This window comes from Carettochelys insculpta, chromosome 2 (genome assembly GCF_033958435.1).
Source record: "Carettochelys insculpta isolate YL-2023 chromosome 2, ASM3395843v1, whole genome shotgun sequence".
Taxonomy (NCBI): domain Eukaryota; kingdom Metazoa; phylum Chordata; order Testudines; family Carettochelyidae; genus Carettochelys; species Carettochelys insculpta.
Window position 1 is genome coordinate 203517915 of NC_134138.1, and position 23645 is coordinate 203541559.

Sequence of the window (23645 nt, forward strand, 5' to 3'; positions counted from 1 at the left end):
GGGAGACCCTCTGCTCCCAGCTACCCTCTGCTTGCTGCATTGGTCAGTTTCCTGGCTCCTGCAAGTGGAGGGGAGCTGTGAGCTACAAGCAGCCAGGACTGGGGCCCCTCTGACACCCTGCCCCAAATTACATGAAATTTGACTAATGCGTGGTTGCCCAGGAACGCAACCTACACATAAGTCAGGGGTTTACTGTATTGGTAACTGTATTGTCTCATTTTCAAATCTGATTTTAAGCAAGCCTCAATGCAAAGGGTCAATACAAACTGTACTGGCCAAATTGCTGTTTAGAGCTCTGAGAGCTTAGAAATTAATGTACAGAAACAAAGATGGAGAGTTACACAATTTGGGCAGACATGAAATAGGAAAAAAAAAAACCCTCCCCCACCAAATGCCTTCCCATTCAGCTAATGAGGTTATGGTAACTTTCAAAAGCTGATTGCTTTGCAATGCTTCCTTCACTCACTTTCAAAAACATAACACATGCAAAAGCCCAGTCTACTCATGCACCGCTTTACATTAGGATTAGCTGAGCAATTAAGTATGTCCTATGCTGTTGCTTTCTCACCTTATTATTACTTCATTTGTCATCTGGAAGGAGCTTATGCTCATATACTGCTAAGCTCTCAGGAACCACAGCTACTCATTTCCCAAAGAGCACTCAAGTGAAAAACAATCTGAAATCCAGAGCTAGCAATTTCTTCAAATCGAATTCCACAAGGATGGCTGAGAAGCAGCTCTCTGAACAGTGCTCTCCCTCCCCACCTTTCAGAGGACAGCTATGAAAATATTTAACAATATAGGCTTGACTCCAATCTGACATCAGGCTAACTCCACTGCCTTCAAGAGAGTTACTTCTAATTTACAACAGCGAGACTGACAGCAGACTCAGTCCCAAAATATACTGGCTTGCTATGGTTTCCCTTCTGTGCTTCAATTTCTTCATCCTTGATAGGCTACAGGAAGATTCAGATTGTTGGAAGTCTGATGAACACATAAAACTATGGTTGCTATAGCTGTATCACTGAAGGCTGTGAAAAATGTTGTCCCCTCACTGTAGAATGGAAGAATTCTTCCAATGACCTAGCTGTGGCCTCTTGGAGAGACGGATTCACCACAGCACTGCAAAGACAGTAGTACAATGCTGTAGCCGCAGGTGTCACTGTAGCAGTTAGACATTCCCTAAACTGCCTCTGTATTGCAATAAGTCTTCAAAATGATGAACTCCAGCATCACACAAAGGTTTCTTTCATGACATTTTTCACTCCTGCATCCCCCTGCCATACTGATTACAACACTAATCAAATAAGGAGGGCAGATTAGGTCAGTCAGTTCAGCTGGTCAGGCTTCCCTTATCTTGATTATATGTCACTCTTGTTGGAAGCCATGACAATTTCACGGTCATGTAAATAAAGGCAACAGGAAAACCGAAACACAATATCAAAATAATTATTTTTGAATGAAATCAATTATTCTTAAGTCCTCTTGCAGGTTATGGCAATACGAAGACTACAGTGCATATAGCATTTAGTTACACAGCTTGGGAATAACATGATTCTGCAAGTTAAATTTTCCTGGCAATTTCAGTCATAATACGGTTTCAATGCTGCATGCAATTTCTGTTCCTGACATGAAGTGATAGAACTTGCAGAATCAATGCCATGTGCCTTGGCTTGCACAAAGTAGTAATAATTCTGTCACAACAACCTGGAAATCCTGGATATGTGACATCATGTCTTCGGCACTTCAGTGGCTCAGCACTGCCATACAGCTCAACATGAATGACACCAATCAAAAGGGTGCGGGGGGGTGGGGGCAGAGCCATCACTAACACACCTGCTGCAATTGCAGACATTTAACAACCAAAAAAGCCAACCATAAGAAAATCCCATTTTCTGGAGTCTTAATTATCCAGGGAAATAAACTGTGGTGGGAGAAATCTGCACTGTTATTTGTTTCAGCTGGAATATGATTCCTCACACAAACTGCATACACAAACCATGTCTGTCTCTGAAGTTTGAAACCTCATTCTATCATGCCCACCCTTACAGATAGCCACTCAGGCCCTTTTATTTGCTTATACTACACTGTATTAATTGCAATAATCCATTTTTCCTTTTCCCAGGGATAGGTCATACTTGAGTTAATCTCGCAGAGGTAAAGGAAGTCAATGAAAAGCCTAATTCTCTGTGAAAGAGTTAATCAATTCCATCTACTTAACCCTCTTCCTCTCACCCCGCTTTGCAGGCAAGGCACATCAAGCCAAACTATAAAACTAACTAGGCAGCTGTAAGCCTATGAGAACATAGGAATGAGTCAGACCAAAGGTGGCCAATGCCAGGTCCTTCTAGGGGAAAGTAATGATCAAGTGAGCCACCCCATCACTCATTACCAACTGCTGGCAAGCAGAGGCTAGGGACACCCTCATAGCTATTGATTGCCCTTGCCTCCCTGAATATATTAAGGTATTATAAAAAGGGACTCATGTAGAGCTGGGTGAAAAGCAAACAGGGGAGGCAACTAGCCTGGCTTACCAGGTAAATCCTTGAGAAGAGGAAGACTAAGGTGGAGTATAAATATGTTCTTGGGGAATGCAGAAGAGTAATCTGGACGGTGAAAGCACAAGTGGAACTGCAGTGAGTAAGGAATGTGAAGGCGAACAAGAAAGGTTTCTACAGGCACGTTAACTGTAAGAGGCAGGGTGTGGAGCCCTTACTGGATGATGGAGATAACTTTGTGAGCGATGATGTGGGAAAAGGTGAAGTATTCAATTTTTTATTTATTTATTTATTTTTGCCTCTGTCTTCATGGACAAGATCAGCTCCCAGACTATGGCACGAGGCAGTGCAGAATGGGAAGCAGGTAGATAGCCCTCTGTGGGGAAAGAACGGGTTACCAGCTATTTAGAAAAGCTAGACTGAGGGAATTGGCAGATAATAAATAAATAAGTGTAATGAAGATACACATCTCCCAGAACTGGAAGGTCATCTAGTCCAGTGCCTGCCCTCTTGGCAGGACCAAGCACCATCCCTGATATCTATTTGCCTCAACCCCTAAATGGTTTTCCTCAAGGACTGAGCTGACAACCTTTGGTTTAATAGGTCAATGCTCAAACCACTGAGCTATCCCTCCCTACCAATGTCATTGCAGAGCCTTTGGCTATTATCTTTGAAAACTTGAGGTGATCAAGAGAGGTCCCAGATGACTGGAAAAAGAAAAGTATAATATCCATCTTAAAAAAAGGAAAGAAGGACAATCCAGGGAACTATTCAGGTTGGCCTTAGATCAATCCCCAGAAAAAATATGGAGGAGCTCCTCAAAGAATACATTTTGAAACACTTGGGAGAGGGGAAAGTGATTGGGAATATTAAACATGGATTCACCAAGGGCAAGTCATGCCTCACCAATCTGATTAGCATCTATGATTAGGTAACGGCCTCTGTGGATCAACTTATCTGAAATCAATTTATCTGGACATCCTCACTGAGGAAGGTCAACGAGAGAGTTTCTTCTATAGGCTTCCCTTATTCCTCCTGATAGCAAGGAGTACAGGGGTTGACTGCCGACCCCTGATAGGTTGATTTCATGCATCCCTACCACACACGCAAAACCTAATACCAGAGATTGACCCTGAATGGGTTGATCTTCCGGGGTAGTGTAGACATGACCTTAGATTCACAGGGGTAGCCGTGTTAGTCTGTATCTGCAAAACCAACAAGGAGTCCTGTGGCACCTTAAAAACTAACCGATTTATTTGGGTATAAACTGTTGTGGGTACACCCCACTTCATCAGATACATTAAAATGGCTCCAATGCATTTGATGAAGTGGATTTTATACACATAAGCTTATGCCAGAATAAATCGGTTAGTCTTAAAGGTGCCATAGGACTCCTAGGTATTAGATGACACTACGTAAGCACATTCCTGATTGGAGAGGATGGTACAGAAATGCATAGCTCTCTCAAGTAACTATGTAAATGCATTCTTTAGAGATAGTACAAGGACACACCCACTTCTCGTAAGATAAAGATGGGATGACAGGATAATTATAAGTTATATATTAAACTCCAGACGCTGTTAGTTCCCACCCTTCTACCTGCTAGTTCAAACAAAACATCCTTATCCATTATCCCTATATAACTTATTTGTATGAATGTATAAAAGAAAAGGTCACAAGAGGCAATTTTGTGCTTGCCAAGAGGGAGGATCGTGGTGTCCTGACTTGTTGAGGGTATACATCTGTTAGCATACTTGCAACTCCTATGGGGCTAGTTTTGTTGAGGACAAATCTGGTTGAACACCCTCGCCACCAACCCAAAGCTGTGGTCTTTCTTATAACCAACATCAAAACTATTGAATTAACATGCTGCACTGTCAGCTGACATCAGCTCTCAAAAAAAAAAAAAGCAACACTGGCAGCAACAACAATGCTGTAGTAGCAGCAACATTCTTCACCATTAATGAGAAGAGTCACAACGAGAGAGTGAAACTCCCATCCCCTCCCTTCAGCAATTATTAAGATGGAGAGGTTGACCTCTTGTTCAAAGATGCAGCATTGCCAACCCCTGCAATAATCTTAAGAGTCTTGTGATTTGGAGGCAGATTTTTGTGGTTGTTTCTGATTGCATAATCAACCACAGGCAGCTCAGGACTTTGCTTGAGCTTCCTGAAGTACCGACCACAGATCCCAAGCAAGTCCTGACAATATCAACGTGCTGTGTATGCCAAGCAGACACAGCATAGCAGGGCTGCCTCATTCCTTCCAACGGCCTTATACACCCATTCCTCATTTCAATGTAGTGGCGAGGATAAATGAAGGGAGAAGCCTAAGAGAAGCCCACTCTATGTAGGCTGGAGACAGGGAGCAGGTGCCAGAGCCTGCCTGAGAGAAGAGGTCCACTGGAGCTTGCCACTGGGCCAGGAGTGGAAATTGGGGGGCAACAGCCACGGGGACATGCTCATGAGGAATGTGATGGACAAGGGAACAAGGAATGGACTGGAGAAGAGAAGAGAAGAGAAGAGAAGAGAAGAGAAGAGAAGGCACTGGAGAACCAAGGAAGAAGGCAACTGGGGCACTCAACACAGTGAGAGAAAGGCAACATCAGGGCACAAAAGCACAGGGCAACTTGCATTTTGTACATCTGTTGTAGGCTGAATTTTCAGCTTGCAGTTGACACATACTGGCACTGAGATGGGCAGGGAAAATTTAAATACCAGCAGCCAGATCAAAAACATAAATGATTTATGTTTAAAATAAATACCATGACATTCTGACCAACCTAACTATTTTTTTAACTCTTTGGGTCATCACTGGAGTTGATGTGTGCAGATTTGTATTCATGAGGAGTAGGCCGTGCCACCTCTCACTGTTGTCTGTGCTACCACAGCCACATTACTAGTTTTTTGTGGGTGCTGAAGGAGAGATAGTACAAATATGTGTAGTTTAACTGAGAATCCCACCCCGATATCCTGGTGTAGATTTAGTCTGAGCAGCAGAAGAGCTGCTCTGGTGGCTTCCTATTCCATATCAAGGGGCACAATCTCAGACAAAGGAGGAATCCAAAACACATGGGTGCAGTCCACCTGAAATGTACTGAGTCAAAAAAAAAAAAAGTCATGTTAACAACATCTGGAGCCATTTTGCAAAGAAATGGAGAGTTAAGTTCTTAACACTCCAAGAAGATCTGCTTATAAAACACCCACTTGCTTCACTGGAGTTTAAAAAAAAAACACCTATTGCATTAAGTCTTGCAATAATCAGATTTTTGAGAGCTTCTATTACAGGGATATAACTTTCAATTCTGAGTTTCTGTTTTTGAATTCAATCCAGGATGGCATGGCCAGAAATTGCTACTATCTGATTCCTTTTACAGGTGCCTATGAGAGATGATTATCTCCACCCATTCCATAATGGAGAGGTGGCCATGTCAACAAGACTATCACCGCAAATAGCTGATTTCTCAGAATCTCTCAACAGAGAGGCCAATAACTGAATAAACCTGTAGACAGAACAAACCTCACTCCTTCATGGTGATTCCTTTGGGCCAGAGCTGATTGACAAGTGGCAGAGGAGGTGCAGGGGACAGGTAGTTGGAAGGAAAGAACCCTGCGCATCTGTTTCACATGTTGTATCTGTTTTGTAGGTAAACAGAGGACTGTTGTTGCTAGACCTGTTATTCTGTCCCTGTCAGCAGACCTGATAGCCACTATGGGCTCGGGGTGGGGGGTGGCACCATGCCCAGGAAGGGGCATGGCTTAGGGTAAAAGGGCCATGGCAGCCAGCCCATAGCACCAACTAAACTGTGATGCCCCCCGACAAGCCCTCAGTCCCGCATGGAGTGCCTGGTAGGGTTTTCCACCACCGATTCAAAGGGACCTGGGCTTCCCAGCCACCACCACTGCTATGGCAGCAGCAGTTGCAGCTGGGAGCCTGATCTCCCATTGAACTGTGAGGCTCCCAGGGCAACTGCCCTCACTGCCCCCCCACCCGTCTCGTCAGCAGGCCTGGTCCCCATTCATCAAAACTAAATTCATGTACTCGCATAAATATTTAGGTTCTCGGACTTCTTTTTAACATTACAGTCTTCTGAAAAATTGTCTTTAAAGCCTAAAAAAGGGGAAAACAAGTGGATCTCTTTATTGGAGTTACTGTTTTGTCGCTTGTACAAAGGAAAAAAAAAACAAAAACAAAAACAACAGCCCATATTTCTCTTCCTCAGCCTAACTGTATTTGAATCGTAGCCACAGTGACACTGGCACTGCCAATGTTGAAAAGCATGTACTGTTCAATAAATGCTAATGAAAGCCAGTGTTCAGGAATCTGATGATGTGTGTGGAATACTGACACTTAAGTTTTATAATATAACTCTATTCGTGAGGCCACCTACAAATAATGACAAAGAATTTCTATTAAATTTTATAGCATGGTAATAGGCAAAACTTACCCTCATATAAGCCGCGTCTACACTAGCCGGCTATTTCAAAATAGCCGTGCCAACTTAGAAATAGCGCCCGCCGCGTCTACACGTGCCGAGCGCTATTTCGAAGTTGAAATCGATGTAAGGTGGCAACACATCAAAGTCGCTATCCTCATCAGGAGATGGGAATAGTGCCCTACTTCAACGTTGAATGTCGAAGTAGGGCACGTGTAGACCATCTGCGTCCCGCAACATCGAAATAGCAGGTTACTCCATGGCGGCCATCAGCTGAGGGGTTGAGAGATGCTCTCGCGAGCCCCTGAGATCTATGGTTGCCGTGTACAGCAGCCCCTTAAAGCTCCCCGCCCCCTTATTTCCTGTGCAGGGAGCTGAGAGCGTGTGCAGGCAGCAGCACAGCCACGTGCACAGCTTGCACGTCCTCCCAGAGCCCCAACCCACCACCCTGCACCCATGGCATCCATCCAGCCCCCCAAGTGCCCACGGGGCACCCCCCCCAAAGGGACCCAGGGCTCCCAGCCTGCCAGCCAGTGGGGGAAGAGGCAGCGGGGCCCCTCCTGGATGGAGGCCGAGATTCGGGACCTGCTGGGGCTCTGGGGTGAGGAGGAGGTGCTCCAGGTAATGGGGAGCAAGAGGCGGAACACGGATGCGTTCACTCGGCTGGCCGAGGGCCTGGCTGCCTGCGGTCACCCTGTCCACACTCCTGACCACATCAGGAGTAAGGTAAAGGAGCTGCGTCAGGGTTACGCCCGGGCCCAGGACATGGCCAGCCGATCTGGGGCCGCCCCCGCCACTTGCCCCTTTTACAGGGAGCTCAGGGCCATCCTGGGCCCCCGATACACCTCCTCCCCCCTGGCCACCCTTGACACCTCGGGCGACGAGCCCCAGCAGGCCCCAGAGATGGAGTCCGCCCCGGAGGCCAGCCCTGCACCCCAGGGGCCCCCCCAGGAGCCCACCCCTGGGACACCAGAGGAGGAGGAGGAGTACTCCAGTGACGGGGGGCTCTAAATCGCCCTCCCCTCCCGCAGCTCCAGCAGGGCATCTACCCAATGGGTGTCCCCCGACTGTGGGAGCAGACCATCAGGTATGTACCCCCCTGGTGCACACCGCCGGGGTTAAGGGGCGGGGACAAGAGACATGACCATGGCCCTCCACACACCCAGATGACCATGGCCCTGAGGACAGCAGTGGCATGTCCCTCAGAAGAGTCCATCAGCCCCTGCCCCCCAGCAGGACAGCGCCATGCCCCATCCCTGGGGATGGGGGGAGCAGAACCTAGGGTCCCCCGGGGGGCGGGGGGTTGGACACCCATCATCATTATCAGCATCTCCGGGGGACGGGGATGGGGAACCAGCAGCAGAGGGGTGGGGGGACAAGGGCCACGGGTCAGGGCCCAGACTAATGGTTGTCTCCACTCTTTTTCCCCCCTCTGTTCCACAGCTGCACCATCAGAGGGCCTGGAGAGTACTGGCGCAGCGTCAGTGGTCCCAGACAGCCCACAGGGGCCATCCCACCAGGCCAGCCCCTCGGCGGAGCACAGACCAGCCCCCGGACGAGCCCAACAGTGGCAGAGCCATCTGCGGGTGTCCAAGGACCCCCAGCTCCTCGCCACCCTCCGGCATCAGCTGGAGGTGTCCAAGCGGCGCCTGCAGGTGGAGGAGCAGCGGTTCGACCTCCAGAAGCGAGCACTAGCCTGGCACCAGGAGGCTTGGGGGGCCTTCATGCACACTTTCCAGGACATCACGCGGCACTTGACCCCATCTGCCGCTCTGCCTGCTGTCCCTCCACCATCCACCGTCCTGGGGCCTGCCACCGAGGGGGACCATGGGCCTCCAGACTCCGCCCAGCCCTATCTGCCGGTTCTCCCAGCCCCCACCCAGCCTTGACAGGGCCTCCGGCTGAGACGTGGGTCGCGCCCCCCCCCCCACCAGGCGCAGGACAATAGGGGGTGCGTGGCCGAGGACGTTGCCCCCCAAGGCCCCCTCCTCTTTGGACATATTCCCCCCAATCTTGTCAATAGTTTTTGTTCTACCACTGTTTTGTACCTGCCCCCCCATGTACGTAGTTCCCCCCTTCTTCTGTTAATAATTAATACAGGTTGCACAGTTCTGTTTAAAAAAAAATTCCATTTATTGCACAGAAGTGTGGGGGGGGTATGTGTGCTCTCGGGTTCTCTGTAGTGTGGGCGTGGGGGCAGGGAGTGTTGCGGAGGATGGGGGGGTGCAGTGGGTAGCTCACCACCAGCTGGCCCTGCCAGCGTTCACCCCGCAGCCTGGTCAAAATGGGCCCCCAGGGCCTCCTGGACCCGGATCCCCTCAGGGTCAACCTGGCGACTGGGGGCAGCGGGTGGCTGGATGTTGGCCCTGCCAGCCTCCACAGCCCAGCCCTGGAAGAAGGCCTCTCCCTTGCTCTCCAACAGGTTGTGGAGTGCACTGCACGCACCTACAACCTGGGGGATGTTGGTGAGCCCTGCATCCAGGCGGGTGAGGAGACACCTCCAGTGCCCTTTGAGGCTGCCGAAAGTGCACTCGACCGCCTGGTGCGCATGGTTTAAGTGCGTGTTGAACTGCTCCTGGCTGGCTGTGACATGGCCCGTGTAGGGGTGCATGAGCCAGGGCCGGAGGGGGTACGCCGCGTCTGCGATGAGGCAGAGGGGCATGGTGGTGTCCCCCACAGGGATCTACCGCTGGGGGATGTAGGTCCCCGCCTCCAGCCAGCGGCACAGGCCCAAATTTCTGAACACCCGGGCGTCATGGTTGCTGCCAGGCCAGCCAACATAAATGTCCAAGAGGCGGCCCTGGCTGTCTACCAAGGCCTGGAGGACCACGAAATGGTATCCCTTCCTATTCAGAAAGCGTCTTCCACTGTGCTCCGGGGCACGGATGGGGATATGGGTCCCATCCAGAGCCCCAAAGCAATTTGGGAAGCCCAGGCTGGCAAACCCCGCGATGGCAGCATCCGGGTACCCAAGCCGCATGAGCCTGTGGAGGAGCAGTGCATTGATTGCGCGGACGACCTGCAGGGGAAGGACATGAGAGAGCACCAGTGAGGGGTGTGCAGGGTGTGTCTGGCCCTCCCCACAGGGCTCCCCCCATCCCCACAGGGTTCCCCCCATCCCTCTGGGTCCTCTTACCTCCATGAGGACAGCTCCGACGGTGGCCTTGCCCACGCCGAACTGCTGCCCCACGGATCGGTAGCTGTCTGGAGTGGCCAGCTTCCAGACAGCAATGCCGACCCGTTTCTCTACAGTGAGGGCACGTCGCATGGGGGTGTCCTGGTGCCGTAAGGCAGGGGTGAGCCACTGGCAGAGCTCCAGGAATGTCTGCCGGCTCATCCGGAAGTTCCGGAGCCAGTGGTCATTGTCCCACTCGCCGAGCACCAGCCGCTCCCACCAGTCCATGCTCGTGGGGTATCTTCACAGCCGGTGGCATGTGCAGCGTGGGGTGGGGGTCTGGGAGGGCAGCAAGGTCTGGGGCTGCTTCCTCATCCCCTGGGGGGCAGCTCATCTTCCTCAAATAAAAGATGGTCAGCTGCCTCCTGCATGGCACTGAGCAGGGCAGCCACTGGTCCTCCAGGGGCGGGTGTGGGGGCCTCTGGCTGCTGCTGCTGGGGGTCCATGGTGATTCACAGGGTGTGTGTGCTTGTGGCTCTGCAGACCGCATGCTGTGCAGGCTGAGTGTGTCTGGGAGGGGCCCATTAAGGAAGCGACTTGCTGTTGCCCTGGAAGTGCTAGTCCGCCCTGTGACCCTGTCTGCAGCTGTTCCTGGCACCCTTATTTTGATTTGGGCCGCTTTTATGTGTAGATGCTCCCCTGCAGCGCCTATTTTGATGTAGTGCTGTCCAACGTTGACGTTGAACGTCGACGGCACCAGCCCTGGAGGACGTGTGGACGCTATTCGTCGAAATAGCTTATTTCGATTTTGCTACATCGAAATAAGCTATGTCGATGTAGCATCCCAGTGTAGACGTAGCTATAGTGTCTCATTGGACACTGCATTAAGCTAAATCCCACAGAAAATTCCCTTTTCTATGTTCAGTTTAGCATGAACCTGACCAGTGCTTATATTTTAGTTCAGAAAGTGCTCTTTTTATTGTTTTATGTAAGATTTCTATTGTTTTTCTTTTCAACAGGGAAGTGAGAAAAATACAGTTAGGAATGGATGGAAATAAAGGTTTGTACAAATAACTTACATACATACATCACCACCATAAAACAGAGAAAAAAAAACAACCCTTGTTATTTGCGGCATTCCTTACTTGTTTTAAACAAAAAAGAATCACTGAAAGATATTTAGCCCCCCCCCACCCCTTAATGGTTTTAACATCATATAATATAGAACAGGCACTACAAGCTGCCAATAAAAAGCCGTATCTGTTCTGGTAACATTTTAATTAACAGTGAATGGTCATTCTAAATAAGAACATACAAATGACTCTTGCACAGTGGTCACAGAAATACTCATTTTTTTAAGAATGTGACAACAGGTACACTTTGAAATGCTTTTCATCTTTAGATTGACTTTGCCTTCAAGTTTTTATTAAGGTGAGAAAGATCAAATAGTCTACATTGCTGTTTTTCAAACACAAACTATGCATAAAATGCATGTCTAAATCCCTCTGGCTGTGTCTACAGGGGCTCTTTCAAAAGATCCCGCGGAGCGTGTACACACAAAAAGCGTTCTTTCAAAAGTAAATCAAAAGAATGTGGGGCTCCTTTTGAAAGCAGTCTTTCACTCCTGCTTCAGGAAGAACACCTTCTTTCAAGATCTTCTTTCAAAAGAAAACTTGTAGACGCGCGTCGGGGCCCTTTTTGCAAAAGAGCAGTCCTCTTGGCACCTGATTTTTTTCAATCCCTAGCCCATTCTTTGGAAAGAGCAGGGGCTGTGTGGATGCTCTCTTTTGAAAGAGCAGATCACTCTTTTGATTTGTGATTTTGTGTGTGTGTGTGCGTGCGTGCGTGCGCATTCTTTCAAAAGAAGTTCTTTCAGAAGAGATCTCCTGGAAGGGCTTCTTTTCAAAGATCTCTGTAGTGTAGATGTAGCCTATGTGTTTTAGAACAGACATTTTCTGTTTAATTCATGAGTCTGTGCTTCTGTCATTTTACTAAATTTGTACTTCCTTTTACTAGACTATGAATCCCTTTCCGTGTATGAGTCCTTCTGTGTATCAGAGCTAAGCAGCAAAAACTATTTCTGAAGATCTGAAGAAGTGGGCCCGTCCCACCTAATAAATTATTTTATTAGTCTTTAAAGCACTACAGGACTGCTTTTTGGATTTGTGAAGATACAGACTAACACAGCTATCAAAACAAAAAGCAGTCAAGTTAATCTAATTCTTAATCTAATTCTTGACCCCCCCCACCCCTCCACTCTCCGATTTGCTCACCTTGATCATTTTTTTCTGATTTGTCCTCCTTGCTTACTGTTTTTGGTTCTCTGTGCCTTAAACATTGAGTCTGTTCTGGTCTGGCTATGGTCTGAAGAAGTGGGTCTGTCCCACGAAAGCTCACCTAATAAACTCTTTGCTAGTCTTTAAAGTGCTACTTGACTGCTTTTTGTTTTGATCGTGTACAGACTAGCACGGCTCCCTCCCTGTTACTATTTAACACAGCTATCTTTCTGTGACTATCTCATAAAAGCAACAGACCATCATCAGGCTCCTTTGTATCCGATGCCTTTGGGTACAAGTCCATTTTTGAAAAATGAGCTGCACTACACTTGTTACAAGAAAGATTTGAACATTCTGAAGCCTGTAGAGTCCAATTTACTATTTTTATTGGGCTCTTACTGTTGTAAGTAGGGGAAAAACACTACAAAATATTCATGATCAGTATTTCCATGGCTCAAAGCCTTTTGAAAAATTACCACAACTCTTCAGCTGACATCGTCAGCGGTTATGAAGAACTAACAACAGTAATGCTGATAATGCAAGACTTTCTAATGGCACCGTATACACCATGACTTCAGGGCACTGTAATTGAAATTGGCTCTTCCAATGAGAGGATGCACTGGATGTGATACTGCCAATGGTAATAACTTTGGGTTCAGTATGAAAGATTTTAAACAAACATGGATCCACAAGATAATTACATTCAAATGAAAACAGAAAACAAAGGAAAGACCTGAATGCATGTGCTTTAAACAGGCAATGGAGTGAAGCCTATAGTTTTTAATATTGATATAGTAGAACCTCAGCATTACAAACACCTTGGGATTGGAGACTGTTTGTATCTATGAAATTTATGTAACTCTGAAGAAACCATTATGGTTTTTCTTTCAAAAAGTTACAACCGAATATAAACTTTAATACTGCTTTCAAACTTCACTATACAGAAGAAAAAAATGCTGCTTTGACCATCTTTTTTGAAACAAAACAAGAACAGAAACAGTTTCCTCATCTGCCAATTTAAAAAACTAATCTTTTAAAAGTAGTTTATGTTTATAACAGTACAGTACTGTTGGTATTTGTTTGGTTTTGTCTCTGCTGCCTGATTGCACATGTTTGGTTCCAAATGAGGTGTATGGTTGGCCAGTCAGTTTGCTACCCTGGTGCACATAACTCTGAGGTTCTAATGTAATCCATTCTTAGTGCCTGAAATTTAAATTTTATATATAGTAATACAATGTACCATAAAGTACTTAGGAACATAACTTGCAGCCCCAGACAAAATGGATTACTTTCCAAAATATATGCAACAGCTCAACTGAAGGGATGGGCTTGATGCAGAAATTCCTGCTCAAGCTTCCATGGCTATGTGTTATGCAGAAAGTCAGACAAGATGATTATAATGGTCTCTCTGGCATTAAAAAAACAAAACAAAACAAAACAAAAAAACGCTGAATCTGTGAGCACCTATTACAACTAAAATTGGGTGGCATAATGATAATTGATGAAAAACCACTCAACATCCCAAATTGCGTTCGTATTAAATGAGAGACAATCCCTCGTACATTACACATAAATTAAATGTGAAGAATTACATGATGCTATGATATGGTACAGAGATATTTTAATCATGAATGTGGCATGGTGGAATGTCCCCCCCAAAAAAGTTCCAATAGACTATGCTGTGGAATAATGGATTCAGTAAAATACCTTTTAGAATACTGGAAATCCTTTTAGAAATAATATAAGTAATAATACTCCATGTATGCTCAGACTTCTTTAGTTAAAATGAGTAGCTGTCCAGTCCTCAGAGAAAAACAAAAACTAGAATAAGGACATTTATAAAACCTCTACAATTTATTGAAAATTACTTTGCTGTAGAAATATCAGGTTTCCAAAGAACCAGGTGCTGAATATCTCCTTGATAATGAGTTACCCCTTTTCTACTCTTTTAGTGGAATAAAGTTCCCATTTTTAGCCTTCACAGAACATAAGAAACAAAGTACTTTAACTCTGTCAATGGAACAAGACTGAATATGGCCAACTCATTTTTTTTTTTCAGGAGAAAGGTGAAAGTAGGGAGGGCAAAAAGGCACTGTTATACTGGTAGATTCTTTTAAAAATGTGTAGTTTTCAAGCTCTACAGAAGTTTGTAACACCAAAGCAACCCCAGGGGACAATGATTAGTGGTCAGGATGCAGGTGATACAGTCAGAAGTTCATGAAAAATATAGTTTATAACAGACTATTTTATTTAAATTATTTTATTCTGAGTTACATATACATACAATTTGAAAAGAATTTCTCATATGCTCTAGTTTGTAGATTATGTGAACGACATATACAGATACACTATGCTCCGCATGCTATAGACTGTTAATTAACATATCTAGACTGAGTACGTTCACATAGCACAATGTACAAATGATTCTGGTTGCTGCTTTTTCCTAGTTCTGTTAATCTGAATTTATATCTAGATGCTGTTCTTGTTTCTAGCTATCCATGAACTTCATTACAAAATAAGGAACTGGAAATGACTATTTCCTAGAGTGTAATATTCTTAACAGAGTAGACCTAATGAAAGAAAATGAAAAAATTTGATAAGAAGTTGACACTTGGTCCTAGCTCATTAGCCGTTTGCCCTTTCTAGGATTTAGAGGTATGCTGTTAGAATATGTTATTGACCATACTCTAAAAATCTAGTATAGAGAAAATAATGTATCAAATGTTGTCATTTAAGGGGATGTTTAGGCTTTAACTTAACAAACTGGTGCATGTTAGTAAATATATACACACACATATGCACACACATTTCCTTGCCTACATTAGACTTTAAATGTGTTCGCTAGAGTGTGGTAGTTAACATCTTCTGATAGCATGCCTTTAAATCACAGTCAAGGCATTTGCAGAGTTATGCTATAAATAGTGCTGCACAAAGAATTAATGAATAAGTGAACCTGAAAAGCCTGGAGTTCAATTTAAATGAATCCAATCCTCCATGCACTAGAAAGCTGGGGCAGAAGTCTTGCAAAAATCCCAGATATTCTTTCATGAGATTTCTCAGGCTATGCGTAGATTGCAGGGTTTTGTCAACAAACAGATGAGCTCACAGCTGGAGAGTATGTTGGAGGGTGTATAAGGACCTCCAGTGGGACTATGCCACCACCCTCTGGGCCATCCAGGGCACAATGGACAACTGGCTCATGGCTGACATGGGGTGGTGGTCATAATTCTGGGACCAGCTCATGTCCTGCTTTGACGCTGTCACCAGCACCTAGAAGGACATGCTGTCCCAGCCAGTCACGGCTGCACCCACTGCCCTGCATCCAGCAGCTCTCCCACACAGCATCCTGAACCCCTGCCTGATCCCCTGGGTGATGAGCATGTCCCCTCCTCCTGGCCCCCAATTTTTTAAAAGTACAGGAAAGCAAAAATGTGAGTGTGCTACACAAAAAGTTGTTGCCTTCTTATTTAATACTTAATAAAAACCAGAAAGACACAGAAAAAAACCCCTGATGTTTAATGTATACATGTTTGTTAGTAGAAACAACTTATTTGGGACTTATTTGGGACTAATAGAGTTCCCCCCCCCCAGAAAAAAATTAAATGTTTATATTGGAGACCTCAGTTAAAGAATGAAATACCTATCGCCCCACAGAGTATTCCTTCTGGGTAATCAGGAAGTGCCACACATTGTTTCTTCAATAAAAAACAGAAAATTAAACATACAAATCAGTTGAGCTGTCAGCATTTTGGAAATAGAGTGGTAGTCACATCTGTCAAACCTATGGATTGAAAATCAGAATGTTTTGAGAAGTGGGTCTGTCCCATGAAAGTTCATCACCTAATAAATAATGGGGATATTCTTCAAGGTGCTACAGGACCTTTTTTTTTTTTCGAAGAAACAGACTAACACTCTAAACACTAACACCCTCTCAGAAAATATGTTTCAGGTTTGAAGGAAATATTTTATATGTTCTCTAATGATAGTGTTTAAAGGTGCCAATGAAGTTCAAGTTTTACATGCAATACTTTATACAAATACCAGATCAGTGTATGTTGGTAATCTGTATCCATTTGCAATACATGCATGTGAAAAGTGGTTTGACTTTGGTCTTAGACTGAAATGTGCATAACCTAAATATTTTCAAATTTCAGAGGAAACACATGCCAAGGTTCCAGATGTAATATTCTGGCTCCAATCCACCTTAGCAAATTGGTTTCAAGTTGAAGAATCCTAAACTAGGAAGGCCCTATTTTCTATTTCCATTCTATATGTTTTCAACTAGAGATAGCAGAAATGTCTTCAATAGTTGAAACCTAATCATAGTTTCTATTCTTCTGAGCATTATGCCTTTGGGGCCACATCTTGTGAAATGTCAGAGCCATTGACTGTGGCACTTTATAGGCTACAAATATTTCAGAGCAAAAGCTTTCGTGGGCAAAGACCCGCTTTAACATAACATTGACTATAATCGTGGACCACAGTGCTGATCTGGTCGCAAATCTGAACTTTAACATAAGTCCTGTACCCAAATTCGAAAAGACTCTCCCTTCCATTTCTACTTTTACCTTAGTGCTGGAAGGGAAGTCAGAGGCCCATTTCATAAGTAAATGCCAAAGGAGTAATATGTATAACATTAGAAGGCGAATGTCCAAAAGAAGGCAAACGCTAATAAAAGCAAGTAATTTTCTTTGTCCTACTTGCTTCAGTAATACAGCCAATAAAATTATTTTTTCAATCTTTCTTCATAAAGTATGTATTCAAGTGAATCAGCAGTTGTAAACAAACTCTGCTCAGGGTTCATTCTACCAACTTATGATAAACCATTGTGTGCATTCAAATTCATATCTCTGGTAAAATTCCCCTAATGAAATGTTGTAAAACTCACAAACCAGCAGCAAAATTAACCCCCCGAGAATTTGCGTTGCTTTATTTTTCTCAATACAATTTTAAATATTCAAAATGTATGGGTCATAAATGTATGCTTAGGGCAACATTTTCTCATAAATTCATTTGTGCATTTTAAATACATTTTAAAACTAAATAATGCCCATCTAACCCTCCAAATACAGTCAAACAGCAGCGGCAATGATGAGAAAAGGTCTAGATAATTCTATCCTAAAACCGTTAATTGTCATATGTTTTCAGGCTAAAATAATGCCTCAAGCAGGAAAAGGAATGTGTTTAAATGCCTGAAGCTGTTCACATAATAGTTCAGATTTCTATGGCAATCCCACTCAGACACATTCACTTACAACCACAAGACAAAACTACTTAACATTTTTAAGTGAAAAAAGGAGAAGCCATAGCTCAGATTTTAAAAGTATTCAGGCTCCTAACTCCCTCTGGATTGACAAGGTACAAGTGTTTAAAGGTACTGATGCACTTATGTGACTAACAATATTGCTCAGTCTGGCACAGTTATGTGATTCATTTTCAATTAGCTGTTGCAGTCTCACACTTGGGGAACGTGGCTCTTGGTTCCCGAGCTTTGGGATCTTCTAAAGAAACAGTCCCCTCTCCCACCACCAAATATTTGGGCTATGTATACATGGCATGCTGCTGCCAACAGGGTCATGCAAATGTGGGCATCCGACAATGCAAATGAGGTGCTCATTTACAAATCACGTGCCTCATTTGTATACTCTCGCATGATCGCTGTACCGGCAGATGCTTCTGTTGCCACAAAACAAGCCATGTAGATGGGGTTCCATCAACCAAAATCCCCCTTGTTGACAACCCCATTTCCCTGACAAAAATGACGTGGAACAGACATAATTGTTTCATCAAGAGAAATAACTAACACTGTATCTTCCTGGTCAGCACATATCATGAAGAATCTCTGGAGTATTGTGTGCCTGTCCTTTTAGGCCTGAGGTTTATAGCTCAATATACCTGACAATTATAAGGGAATCTAAAGCATAACAGAGAATGGGTCTGTGCCTCTACTGAGGAAGATAGAGGCACATGAAACACAAAACGTAAATAGATAAACTTGGGCAGGGTTACTTGGCAGGTTGCACACAATTCCCCAGAATTAAGATGGCCCAGGAATCCAAGCTGGCTTACCTAACAGCAGCAGCAGCAAGTTGAAAGAAGGTTTTTGACTAAGAACCACAAAGATGCTTTGGATACACAATGAAGTTCCGTACCTCCACAGCAGATTGTGAGAATAAAGCAGCACTGGGGAATTGCACAGGCTCTTAAAATCTTGGCCTGAATGTTTGGTGCCTAAGTGACAAGATTATATCTTACAAGTAAGCACACTCAGAGGCCAACAAAAAAAGAAAAAAAGCATGATTTGATATTACTTAGTTCAAATAACATAGTTCCAGGGCTTGAATATAATTTTAACATAAGAATCCCTTAAAATGCCACTTACAGTTCTGGAAATTACAACTAAAAATACTATGTTAGCAATAATAATTCCTAAAATCACCTTCTGGAATTCGATTGTTTTTTATCTGAATTTGAGGAAGCTATCTAATATGTTATGCCAACATGGTACAGACAGATGGGTATAATTAACGCTTGTTATTTACATTTATTTTTAAAAAACAATTAACTAGGTGCATGCCTCATCAATGGTAATGGGAGTTACACTGAGACAGTATGTTGAGTACCATGCCATAAAATATTGGTCCTATGCAAGTTAGATCTAACCAGACGGCTTGGGCTGAAATAAAAACCCTGCAGATAAATAAGGTTAGGTATTCATGTTGCTTTGATAATTCTAAGTCAATGATGTCACATATATTGGCTACAGAATGAATTCTCTGAGCATGTTCAATTCTCTATTATTTGCAGGTGATAGGATGTAAGATTCTAACTTTGTGTTCTGTAGACATCAAAGATTAAATGAAACTTTGGCCAGATTGTAGGCGAAGAACTCTATGGTGTTCTTTTACTACGTTCCTCTTTTCTTTCCAATACTCATAGGTATGTCCTCAGCTGACTCAGTTTATGGGACATGCCATAAGGAGCTCATCAGCCCAGAATAAGCTTGTGACTCAGAGAGAAGCTATGCACCAAGAAAATCCTCACACAGTGTACTTTCAAAACACATGACCTCATTCTTCCCTAGTACTAGTCAAAGGGAAACAAAACCAAACCAAAGATTTTGTGGAGTGAAATATGAAACCAGTGACTGCTATTTCACTTGCAAGAATGAAAAGCAAATTGCAAATCTATAAATGAAAAAGTGTGCCTGTTCACTCAACAAAAGAATTACTCCATTATCCCTTCATCACAAAAGCTGTAGTGCCATTTGGTTAATATATGGAGAACTGACTTTCCACATTACATTAGTCCAAATTTTGCCACATTGTGAGGTATTGCTAGAAACCATGCCTGTGTTTTAGTGGGTTGAAAAATAAATACGCCCGTGCTTTTCATCTGTTTAGTTCCTCAGGCAAACTCTCATTAAAACTGTGCACAGCTCATCATTTCACTTCACCAGAGGTCACACAACCATCATCTTCAAGATTAAATTTGTGTGGATTTTGACCCACTATGTTACAGTTTCAGAACAGCCCCCGACACATGTCAAAAAACAGTGAAAAAGCATAACTTCGCTTCATTTTTTCACAATTTCCCAGGTATCACTATAAATTATTCTGTAGAAAATATTCAAAAGTGCATGGTGTTTTCAAACGCAAATGAAAGGTCTTTAACTCAAAGTCAAACCATATGCAAAATATCAGGGGATTATCTGATCCATACGGAGAGTTGTGAACATTTCAACAGAATATCAGCGTAAGGTTACAGACTTTTGCCACACAGATCCCATAGAGAGCAAGATGCAAAAGATGGTTGCCACGTGGATTTCACACTAATTATCCTTTCCTTTCTATTTCCCCCACTGCCACCCTCCAGCATTGCCCATGTCAATTTTCAGGTCTACATTTTTCAGTGCCATTGCTAAACTTTAATGCAGAAGAAATTCTTATTCCGGCGGTTCTGCTTGGGTGTCAGAGTGACAGCCAGGGGTAAGTGCAAGAGGGTTACACCACTGTTGAGAGTTCATCCATCAAAACTAGTTTGAAACTGAGGAGGTCAGCTTATCCTACTTTATAATGATAAATGAGGTGATCAAAGAAACATAGAAGTACTCTACATTTATTCATCTAAATAATTACAAACTGCATTTAGCTGCACAGTGACAACTATCTTAAAGGACTACTGTGAGGTTCACCAATACCTTCCACTAGGTGGTCTTCCAATACATCTGGAGCAGATGTTTACTCAACTTTTTGAGGGATTTTTTTGGCAGACCCTTATAAAATAGCAGGTTGTCTGCTTTTTAAACAAATGCACACACTATGTCACAAGTAAGAAAGTAGCAACCATACTGACATACTGCATATATTAAGGCTATGTCTACACTTGCCCCCTTCTTTGAAGAGGCCATGGTAATCAGGGTGATGGGAGATTATTAATGAAGTTCTGCAATGCATACTGATCAACATTTTGGGGAGTAAAGGTACTTTGAAGTAGCAAGGGCACTTTGAAGTGCCCGCAGCTACACGGTATGCTGGCACTGCAAAGTTTGACACTTTGAAGTTGCCGTGGGGGAGACTTAGACTAATGAAGTGCTGCATATGCACCACAGCACTTCATTAGTAATCTCCCATCACCCTGATCACCATGTCCCCTTCAAAGAACGGGGCAAGTGTAGACATAGCCTATGAGAAACTAGAAGGCAGTATTCTGGACAGAAAATGTACTATACCTGCAAGATATGTCAGTGTGAATAATTTGTTGGCTGCTGGCTAGAATATGTTTTGAAGTTCATTTTGTTTTATCACATTATTCACACTTTATTCTGGAACAAGAAGTTCTCTTCTTATATGACTACATTCTAGTGGAACAAATGAGCTCAAGCCTATGATTAATTCCCTAACATAGTCGAGATACTATAGCTTTATTCAGTTTTTAAAAACTGCTTTATTCATTCACTAACTTCAGTGTGACTCCATTGTGTCAACTACTGAGAACTATCATTGTGAAATGTTAATTCTGCTCTCACAGAGGCAAATTTTTTTCCCCTCCAATGAGTGTGAATTTCTTGATAAGTAGAAGTGGCCAGTACAGACAGACTGTCTCTGTAACAAATTCAGAAAGCACGCTCCCAGAAATATTTTCAGGAAGTTCACCGCTCTAAATATTCCTCTTTGGTTCTGTTTCCCTGATGTAATACAAAAGATCAAGACAAACTGCCTTCTTTACTTCCTGATCAGGAACTTCAAGGGATGGGAGAACTCCAACTCTCACTAGGGGCCCCTGAAAAGCTAAAGTCATTGCAAGGGCTCAAAGGTTTGTAAAAGACTGCTTAAATCTCATTCAAATCCAGCACTCATCTTCTGGGCCTACATATTTTAATTACAGTGAAATAACAGAAGAGAGTAAAGGCATTTGGGGATATAGTTTGCATGAGCACTAGGATACCAAAGGAACATGTTTTGTACTGATGAACAGGTATACTTTTTCCTCCCACACTCAAAAAAAAAAAAAAGGGATGACCTTTCTTGCATTTAAAATTATAAGTAACCCCAGACTTGCCCCTAAGAAACATGGTTTTAAGGTAACTTGAGGTCTTGAAACAAGTGCCATTCAACCCTTCCAGATTACTGTTCCCTTTTCAGGAGTCAAATTTGTTTTGCATACCCCCAAGTTACACCTCACTGAAAAAACTGCCTACTTACAAAAACATGCAAAAACATCACAGAAAACTACTACTGAGAACTTGCTGACTTTCTACTATATTATTATCAAATTAATGAATTGGATTAGAAATCTAGGGATTACATTTCAGGATAAGGCATATGAAGCAGTAGAAACAAGTCATTGTCTGAATGAACTTTTAGATTGTATTGACTTTTCCTGTGTTTTTGTTTTTATGTAGCCTGTTGTAAAACTAGGCAAATGTCTAGATGAGTTGATGTACCCTGTGGAAGATCTCGGTGTAACCAGTAGCATACTCATACCCCTGATTGAGAAACACTGTTATATACCACTCACTTGTATTTTTAATTCTCTTTAAAAGTGAGGCACACAAAATCTTTCTAAAAGGAGCAACTACATTCCTGAAGAGTAACTACAGAAATCTGAGAGACGCAACAAGACATGAAGAAACTATCTCACCACGAGTTAGTATTATAAATAAAGTGAGGTTGTATAAAAATGAAATAAGCATGGCTGCTCCTTATAGGATTCAGAATGATCTTTATTGACCCAGGCAATGGTGAACTAACGCAGTTAAACTGAATTGGACATCATTGTTGAGAACCATGTTAATCCATAATCCAGTCTACCACTTAAACATTCAAGTGTGTGAAGGAGAAATATGATTTCAAATCAAACTGCTTATGAGACTCATAGAAGACAATAACATTTCATGTTTGGAAAAGAAAAATCCAACCACATCAAATGACAATATTTTTGATGTAATCCCTACGTTAAAAAATTATTTGATACTACCTATCCCATACCACACAATTTTTATTGCAGAAACCAAACAAAAACATTCTGTTCTAGACCTGGAAGAAAAGCACGGAAAAAGGTTTTTGACTTTAAACTTTAGAAACCCGTCTATTGTGTATATCACAATACTTCCTTTATTTCAGGCCTGATCCAGATCTAAAACTTACACTGACCTAGCTACATTGTGCAAGGCAGCAAAAAATTTCTCAGTGTGAGCTGTAGTTAAATTGTCCTAACCCCTATCACATAGACAGCTAGGTAGATAGGCATATGATAGCTCTGTTAAATCTAACACGCTCAAAATAGTGTACTGAAGCATAGATGCTTCTCACATCAATGGAAAGGATGTTTTCGTTGTAATTAATCCTAGTTTCTACCAAATTCAGGTTTTTACTAAAAAAGACACCAGAATTAATGACAGGCCAATCTTAAAAAGGTTTGGAAGTTTGCTTTCCACTTCAAAAGGACCCTGAATTCAGCTGTTCGTCCAAAACTTGGCAATCTCAAAGCTCCTTCATTTCCAAGGCCCTTTCTTTCCCTCATCAGCACTTCTCTTTATGCTAGTACACTAAAAACACCAGTATGGATGGGATTTGCATGCGAAGCAACTCAGGCTAGCCACCTGAGCAGGCACCCAGGCAGTCTGGGTGGGTTTGTATTCAAACAGCTAGCCCACACTGCCCTGGAGGCTACCAATATCTATGCTGCTAATTTTAGTGCACTGACTTCAGCGGAGAACTTGACCTGGGAAGCCTGCACCCCACTGCAAAAGAACTTAACCTCCCTTCACGGCCTTGGAGAAATGTTAGGCTCCTTAGAAAAAGAAAACACAGACAACA

At 43.4% G+C, this 23645-nt stretch overlaps 1 protein-coding gene and 1 long non-coding RNA gene across 12 annotated transcripts in view; one reads left to right on the top strand and one right to left on the bottom strand.

Moving 5' to 3' along the window:
* RBMS3 (RNA binding motif single stranded interacting protein 3) overlaps positions 1-23645 on the bottom strand; it is a 1098743-nt gene that overhangs the window by 260423 nt on the left and 814675 nt on the right. The window lies entirely within an intron of this gene.
* LOC142008814 (uncharacterized) lies at positions 2561-8983 on the top strand. Its single transcript, XR_012644243.1, has 3 exons — positions 2561-2758; positions 5875-6144; positions 8377-8983. It is a non-coding gene; the product is annotated as an uncharacterized LOC142008814 (long non-coding RNA).